Below are 9,113 nucleotides of genomic sequence, written 5' to 3'. Positions count from 1 at the left end.
ACAACGCATGAGGGGTAAAGCGCTGGCCAGCCACAACGTCCGTCCAACTTTGGCATGAGCGTACAGAAGAGCGTACAGCGCTCGGAAAGCGGAAGCTAAGTTTGGCGGCAAAGCGACAGCAATAGTACGGCGCGCGGCACATAAGCAGTACGAGGCGAGGCACGTATACGCATGTGCGGCAAACATTACACACCATGTACCATATATGCATGAACAGCGCGGGGCGCATACTAACTCATTCAACATCAGTGCGCGGCGCAGGCATCTAGCTAGCTGGCGCAAGCATGATCATAATTGCATGCCATCACGCAATCAGCGCACATAAATCGCGCATCAAATAAATAAGTAATCAAACACAAATCAACACATCAACTAAATAAATCAACGAGCTAGCAAGAACACAATTCAAAAATGCAACGAAGAAATAATTACTATTCTAGTCGGTTATTCGCATGGGACCAAGCGCAATGTCCAAGCTGATGAACTGTGATTGCACAAGGTAAGCCCAAGCTCCTGAGCTAACCGTTCTGGTGAGCAGTCTTCTTCGTGCTGCAAACACACACTACACAATGTGTCGTATCTCGTAACAAGTACTGTACCAAATCACAACGAACACTAACAATACGCAATAGTAAACAATAATCAAAAACACTACGCAAAAAAGCAAAGCAAGCAGCACCTAGCCAGGGAGACAAGCAGGAGTCACCGTCGCAACGAGATCTCGACGACACCCCAGAAGACCTTTCTCCGACACGATACACAACATTCTCCCCACCAAAGGGCTTCAACCACACTGATCACAAATCAAGACGAGGTGGTGGTCGAACGGTATGACGAGATCGACGCGTAACTTGCGGTTCAACGGTCGTCGAAGGTATTTCAACATCACCGACGACGTTGACTGGATCAGCGCTCGCGGGTGTCTGCGGCTGCGGCTCAGCGTCCACAGCAGGTGGCTCAACATGCTCCTTCGCTACTTCTAACGGAACCAAGCGTTGAATGGGCCGTAGCATGGACGATTGGCCAACTTGGACTTTGGCCACCCTGCACTTGCCATCTCTTCCAGGATACAGCTCTGCGACCCTACCCAAGCGCCATGATTGCCGCTTCCGGTTGTCGTCGGCAATAAACACAACGTCGTTCACGACAATCGGAGTTGACTTCGACCGATGATACTCACTGAGACGAATGAGATACTCAGACGACCAACGCTGGTTGAGGTGCTCGTAGACGGTGTGGACATACTTGACTCGAGCGGACAACTGCCGTGGATCGAGTGGTCTATCCGACGAGGCAATACCGGTTGCAAAGATGTCTCCCAACATCATGGCTGGAGTCAGCGGCGACTCGTCAGCTACATCCGTAGAAACCGGAGTGAGGGGTCGAGAGTTGACGACTCTCTCGATCTCCGTCAAGACAGTGAACAGCTCGTCTCGACTCAATGACGCTCGACCGAGAACCTTCTTCAAGGGAGCTTTCACACATGCCACCAGACGCTCATAGAACCCTCCATGCCACGGGGCAGATGGCGGATTGAAGAACCACGGGATTGCCACCTTGTCTGCGGCGGACTTGAACGTCGTAGCATTATCTGAACGTATACGCAGCGGCTTCCCACGACGGGCGATGAAACGACGCAATGCTAGCAGGAACACCTCCGTCGACAGGCTATCCACGAGCTCTAGGTGCACTGCGCGAGTAGTACCGCACACGAAGAGTGCGACCCACACTTTCTGAACATTTGATGAACTGAGCACGTACAAAGGACCTGCATAATCAATACCTGTGAGACCGAATGGCTGGTGGTGCTTCACCCTGTCTGAGGGCAACGGCGGCATCTCCTCAGCAGCAGTCTGTGCGCGAAATCTGCGGCAAACAATGCACTTCTCCGACACGCTACGAAGAAAACGACGAGCTCCGAGAATCCAGAACTGCTGTTGTAGAAACGCAAGCACGCTCTCTACACCCTGGTGCATTCGCTGAAGGTGAGCATCACGCAGAAACAACTCACTTAGATGACATCTGCCCAGGATGATCGGATGCTGAACCTCGTAGGACAGATCGCTCTCCTGCAGACGACCACGAACTCTGAGCAAACCAGCTTCATCCAGAAACGGAGACAACTTGAACAGCTTTGAACCCTTCTTCAGTGGCTCCTTGCTCCGCAACTGGGACAACTCCTTGGGGAAGCATTGCTCTTGGATGGCGCGAAACATCACAGACTCAGCAGATGGAATCAATTCTGCACGCGAAACACCCTTGTGTCGCCATGACAGCATACTTGCGACCAAACCGCGAGCTCGTTGCCACTTGGAGAACTTCTCCCACGGCCAAACAACTGGAGTGTCAACCTCCACAGCCGACACGCGTGCTTCGGTGACGGACTCATTGGTGCTCTGAAACGAGATGACTGGTGGCCACTGAGACTCATCACTCAACCATGACGGACCATGCAGCCACATCTCCTTCTGCAAGTCACACACTGGGACACCACGTGAGACAAGATCTGCAGGGTTGCTAACTCCTGGACAGTGACGCCATTCTACTTGCAGCTTCTGCGAAACTTCTTGCACTGCAGCAACTCGATTAGCAACATACGTCTTCCAGTGATACGACGGCTTTGAGATCCAGTGCCATGTGGTTAGGCTGTCTGTCCACCCCACAATCCTTTCAATTGGCACTCTCAATTCATTGACGACAAAGGACAACGTCTTCACGCCAAGACACACAGCCGAAAAATTCCAGACGCGCAAGAGTGGGACGTACAACAGGTGCAACCTTCGCCTTCGCACACAACAAAGAAGACGTCAAACCGGACACAACATAGAAACAACAGCCATAGCCCTTCTCGGATGCATCTGAGAATACATGCAACGTGACTGGAGCATCTGGAGTACACCCGATCCATCTGGGGATTTTAACGGAAGAAAGCGCTGCGAGCTCTCCCCACCATGAAGCACATCGGACAGCCAAATCAATAGGGAATGGGTCATCCCAACCACCGCCGAGCTTCCAACTCTCTTGCAACATCATCTTGCCTGGCACAACTGCGGGTGACGCCCAACCTAGCGGATCGAACACAGCGGCAACACAACGCAACAACGCACGACGAGACCAACCAGACACTTCCTTGGGACACTCAACATCACCGAGCGCAGCCACCGAAATACAATCTGACTCGGTGTTCCACACAATACCCAGTGCCTTGGAACCAGCCTCGGGGTCTGAGGTCATCGTGTTCCCTCGCCACTTCCGCAACTCCATGCCTGCTCCCTGCAAAACATTAACGCTATACTCCTGCAGCTTTTCAGCATCCGCACAGCATGGCAAGCTAGAAACGCAATCATCAACATAAAAACTACGCAGCAGCAGCTCTATGATATCATGCTCAGCAGCAGAAGCAGACTCGAATGCACTATCGAGATGAAAGCGCAGCACAGCACTAAGTATGAAAGGAGAACAATTCACTCCAAAAGGCAGCTTCTTTAAACGCCAGATACACATTTCTTCGCTACCTATCTCAGGCCAAACAAAACGCAGATATGGCCTATCTTCTTCACGCATTCCGATCATAAAAAAGCCTTGCGAATATCGGCTTGTACAGCACATTCATACTCACGGAACCTGAGGAGGATACCAGTGAGATCCGGTAGGAGTGATGGCCCGGGATCGACCATGTCGTTTAGGGATGGTGCTCCGGTGCAGGCGGCGGATGCATTGAAGACGACCCGTGTCTTCGTCGTTGAGGCGTCGCTACGGAATACGGCATGATGCGGCATGTAATAGCCGGCTTCCTCCGGGTGCGGTTCCTTTTCAATGGCATCCAGCTTCAAGTACTCAGTGATGAGGACGTCATCATACGCTGGACGTTGACCTCGTCTCTGTAGCTGCTTCAGCAGTGAGTGTGCCGCTGCCATCGCTTGGTTTAGGTTGGCTGGCGGACGCTTCTCAGATCGCCATAGCAATCCCACTTGGTAATGAGGGCCTTGCCGCTCTATCGGGAAGTCCGGTAACGTCTCAGCTATTTCCGGCACCTCTTCCATCTTCCACAGTCGGTCAAGTTCAATACAACTCACACTGACGGTCGCTGACTTGGTTTCACTATTAGCCGGTCCTGACAGCACCCAGCCTATTTCAGTGTGCCAGGCCGTCTCTCCATTGATTTGCTCCTTGCGGAGAAGGAACTCATTGCAGTAGTCAGCTCCAATCAGCATGTGCACTTCGCTTGATCCGGCCTTTGTCGAGTCATCAGACAGCTGCAATCCCTGTGACTGCCAACGTGCAACTGTGCTGTCTGCTAGCGGATCGAATCGGAGACCTAGCGACTTCTTTTGCCAGGCATTGACGGAAATGGACTTCGTTGCACCCTTGATGGTGACACGGTACCTGTCCATCTTTTCAAACTTCGGCTCCACGTCAAACGCCTTCAGCCTGACAGTTTGCGATCCAAGGTGTGCCGGTTGCAGCGAGTTCACCAGTGGCGCGGTGATGAACGATGCCTGCGCACCTGGGTCGATGAATATGCGTACACTGGCCTTTCGGCTAGGTCCTTGTACCTCAGCCACGCCGGTCATCAAGTGCACGCTGTTAGCACTACATTCATACGTACCGACTTTCGATTCGGCTATCGGTTCGGATGTTACCTATTTGTCCTCTCTGTGCAGTAGACTGTGGTGTCGCTTGTTGCAGTGCTTGCAACGACCCTTGTTCTGACAATTCATCACTCGATGTCCTGGTCTCAGGCAGTTGAAACACAGTCCCTCTGCCTTGACGTACGCGTTTCGGTGCTCAGACGCCATAGCTGACAATTTCTTGTTAGCTTCATCAACGCTGACCGTCAAACACTCTGCCGACGCAAACGGTATACGTTTGTCGCTGGTGCTAGACTTGGCAGGCTTCAGCTTGCTACGTCCGTGGGATGTTTGGTAAGCCATACCATCCTCCGCAAACGCCTTCAAGTCCTTCGTGTAACATCTCTTCTCGATCAAGAAGGCCTTAGTTTCTGCCGACACAGCTTCTAGCAGGACTTGACGTACGACACATCCGAACAATTCAGTGTCGTCCAGCTCACCGATTTGTCCGCGGCTAGAGGTACGGCTAGGCCTGGCGAGTTTTGCCCACTTCTCCGTCTCGCGCGTCACTCGTACCACAAACTGGTAGAAACTCTCCTCACTTTTCTGCTGTATGGCCATCAGGGCTTGCCACGCTTTGTCGGCGGTCTTCCCATGCGCCATCAGCAGCTCGCGCTTCGCTTCGGCAAAGGTGTTGCAGCCATAGCATGCACCTTCCAACTTGCTGCCAGCAACAGCCACGCGCAAGCGGATCAGGTACTCGTCGTCGCTGAACTCATTTTGCTTTGCCACATCCTCGAACAGTTCGAGATAGGTCTCAACAGTCTGCTTACCGTCGAACTTCGGCATCTTGATGGCAGCCCTCTTGCTCGCTAAACTGCCATTCGTCGTATTCAACAAAGTGCTCTCATCACTCTGAGTCTCTCGTGCGTGCTGGACTTGCAACTCCAAATCTGCAATCCTCGCAAGCAGCTGCTCATCATCTTTCCTTTCCAATCTACTTCCTGCTCGTTCGTCGCGCTCTCTGTCTGCACGCACTTTCTCCTCGTGCTTCTCGATACGCTCCTCTACGTAAGTACGCAATGCCTCTCCAGTGTAGCCATAAGCTTGACCATTTGCGATCAGCTTCGCTTCTACCTCATCCATGTTCACGCGTCTCTATCCTGGCGTGGTCGCCAAAATGTTGTGTTCACTACTAACACCTCAAAAGTTTCAGGATCGCACAGACGCCACAAGACAAAAGGTCACGTAATTCTTTACGGACTATAATGAATGAACAGTAGAATACATTGAGAAGAAGAGACTGGAAAAATACGAACTACATCGGAAAGAGAACTCTAGAACACTAAAGAAAACAAACCACAGCCTCAAGGAAAAGAACAACGCATGAGGGGTAAAGCGCTGGCCAGCCACAACGTGCGTCCAACTTTGGCATGAGCGTACAGAAGAGCGTACAGCGCTCGGAAAGCGGAAGCTAAATTTGGCGGCAAAGCGACAGCAATAGTACGGCGTGCGGCACATAAGCAGTACGAGGCGAGGCACGTATACGCATGTGCGGCAAACATTACACACCATGTACCATATATGCATGAACAGCGCGGGGCGCATACTAACTCATTCAACATCAGTGCGCGGCGCAGGCATCTAGCTAGCTGGCGCAAGCATGATCATAATTGCATGCCATCACGCAATCAGCGCACATAAATCGCGCATCAAATAAATAAGTAATCAAACACAAATCAACACATCAACTAAATAAATCAACGAGCTAGCAAGAACACAATTCAAAAATGCAACGAAGAAATAATTACTATTCTAGTCGGTTATTCGCATGGGACCAAGCGCAATGTCCAAGCTGATGAACTGTGATTGCACAAGGTAAGCCCAAGCTCCTGAGCTAACCGTTCTGGTGAGCAGTCTTCTTCGTGCTGCAAACACACACTACACAATGTGTCGTATCTCGTAACAAGTACTGTACCAAATCACAACGAACACTAACAATACGCAATAGTAAACAATAATCAAAAACACTACGCAAAAAAGCAAAGCAAGCAGCACCTAGCCAGGAAGACAAGCAGGAGTCACGGTCGCAACGAGATCTCGACGACACCCCAGAAGACCTTTCTCCGACACGATACACAACATTTAGCTTTCATGACATTTACTGCTATGATCTGGCGATATTTTGCGTGATGCAGGGACTCGTAATTATTGGATTTGTCGTCAGCTAGAAGCGCAACTTTTCTACGTCTAGCTTATGGGACAAACTATTCTCCTCAACACGCCACACACCAACAGGCCAAGAGGTTTTAGAGCGAGAGTAAATCAGTTTTTTCTCTTTTGAGACAACGAGACAGCTGACACCGAGACAAGACGAGATGAAGGAATATATAATGAAGGCGTTCAACGGGGACAAGACGAGAAAGTGTGTATACAACGGGGACAGAAGACAGTGTGGCCGCATGTACACAGGAGCAGCAGGTATGACAAAGAATCACAAATGCAGCAGCAGGTATGACAAAGAAACACAAATGCAGCAGCAGGTATGACAAAGAAACACAAACGCAGCAGCAGGTATGACAAAGAGCTACGCATAAACAACGAAGAGCTACACGTGCAGCCACATGTACAAAAGCTTCGTTTAGAGCAGCATTACAAGAATGGCATACTCAGCTGACTGTGGAGGAAAACACTCAACCATGAATATATGCATGTACTGGAACGCACGCACACATGGATTCTCTCACAAACAAAGGAACTCTTGCATGCACCCGCATGCACACACCCAGGACCCCGAAATCAAAATATGAAAATTGAGGATACCATATCTTGCACTGGATTGATATATTTAATGTCGAATAACAAACAGGCAGAGTTGCCTTATTACATGAGATCGACTCCACGCACACAAGTATAAGCAAGAGTGCATAAACAAGAGTATGCAACTGTCGTTATGGCCCAGTGCGCGGCGCGCTGCCTTCATTACGTAACTTGCCTTCATCACGCTCTGAAAGCATGCATTCAAACTCACAATTTCTCGTACGGGCCCATCCGTTTTTGCTCGATTCGTTCCAGTACCTACGCGATCTCTGAATTCTGGCGCGTGAACTCCAGTTCCGTACGAAAGTTCATTTCAAACCAGAGGGAAAGTGCGGTGTTTGATTTTCCGCAGTGCGCGGACTGCAGCTGAATGATGTAATGAAGGCAGCGCGCCGCGCATCTGGCCCATAGAAAAGAGATCACAGTTGCATACTCTTGTTTATGGACTCTTGGTATAAGGTAAAGGAAAATGTTAAAGGAAAAAAGAAAAAAAGAAAAAATGTCCTATAACACCACCAGTTACTAAACAATCAGCTGATGCGATAACATTGAAGAAAGATTACATACGAAAATCGATTTTGAATAATAAAAATCCTTTAAAATTCCATTAACTCGTTGTTGTCTGGCCATGTGTGCATCTATTATACTCTTTATTGCACTTATAAAATTGCTTTCTCCACGCCGACTCTTTAAAGATTACATAATTATTTGATTAGTGAGCAACGTCATTGAATTTTCAGGTGGGATAAAAGAGCGGTCTGGAATTGACCTGGTATCTCCAGTGATCGTATAGATACAGGCAACTTTTTCCAAAGAGCAGGATATTGATATGATGGGCTGTGTGTGGAGGCTGTAGATATGATCCTCGGGGAAAAGAAGCAGGGGAACATCTTTGCTCCTTGTTTTACGGATGTGTGACAGAGGTGTAACCAGGTCATGAAGAAGCACACTACAGTTATCATGAATTACACGAAATGCTAGCAGGAAGAGTTTGCGGCAAATACATTGATGGCAGGGGTTGAATGTCGAGGCGTTCATAAACCTGTATATTATGATGGCGGAGAAGATATAGATGGATGCCGCACTTCGGGTTCTAGATCGTATAATCTGCGACGAGTTTAACCATTCGAAAAATTAATAGTTTGAAAACTCCATCATGTGGGCAAAGAGCTCAGTTAGGAGTGACGCCATCAAAATAGACTTAAATGAGGCAAGCCGTTTCTCCGACCATTCTCCTTCTTTAGTCAATCTGTCTCGCATGATTTATGTCTTTATCTCATTTCTAGTTGTCAACTGTACTGTGCCGACTGTCGCCCATGGCCGTGGTGACAAGAAAGTTGTGTCATACCTTCAACAAGTGAATTACACATGTGACACTGGTTATAGTATAAATGGATCTGAAGCAGCAACTTGTAATGAGAATGGAACTTTGACAGAGCTGAAACCTGTCTGTAACAGTAAGTTGAGCCATTTCCTGGTAACAAACACTACTTTTTCAAAGATATGTATTCCAAACATCTCTGACCACAATCACAATTCAACCTTAATTGACTTGGAATCGCCGCAGATTCTCAGAAAACATGATCATCTGCCAAATATCCATACAGAGCAGATTCACCGAAAGCATTGGTTCACCGAATAGTTGGTACAAGTGAGGCTGCATGCCTGAAGACATGACTACATGAGTACAGGTATGCAGTAAATAGTCAATTTCAATGTTTC

The sequence above is a fragment of the Sycon ciliatum genome, chromosome 9, assembly GCF_964019385.1.
Source record: "Sycon ciliatum chromosome 9, ocSycCili1.1, whole genome shotgun sequence".
NCBI classification, from domain to species: domain Eukaryota; kingdom Metazoa; phylum Porifera; class Calcarea; order Leucosolenida; family Sycettidae; genus Sycon; species Sycon ciliatum.
Note: the sequence above shows the minus strand (reverse complement) of the source record.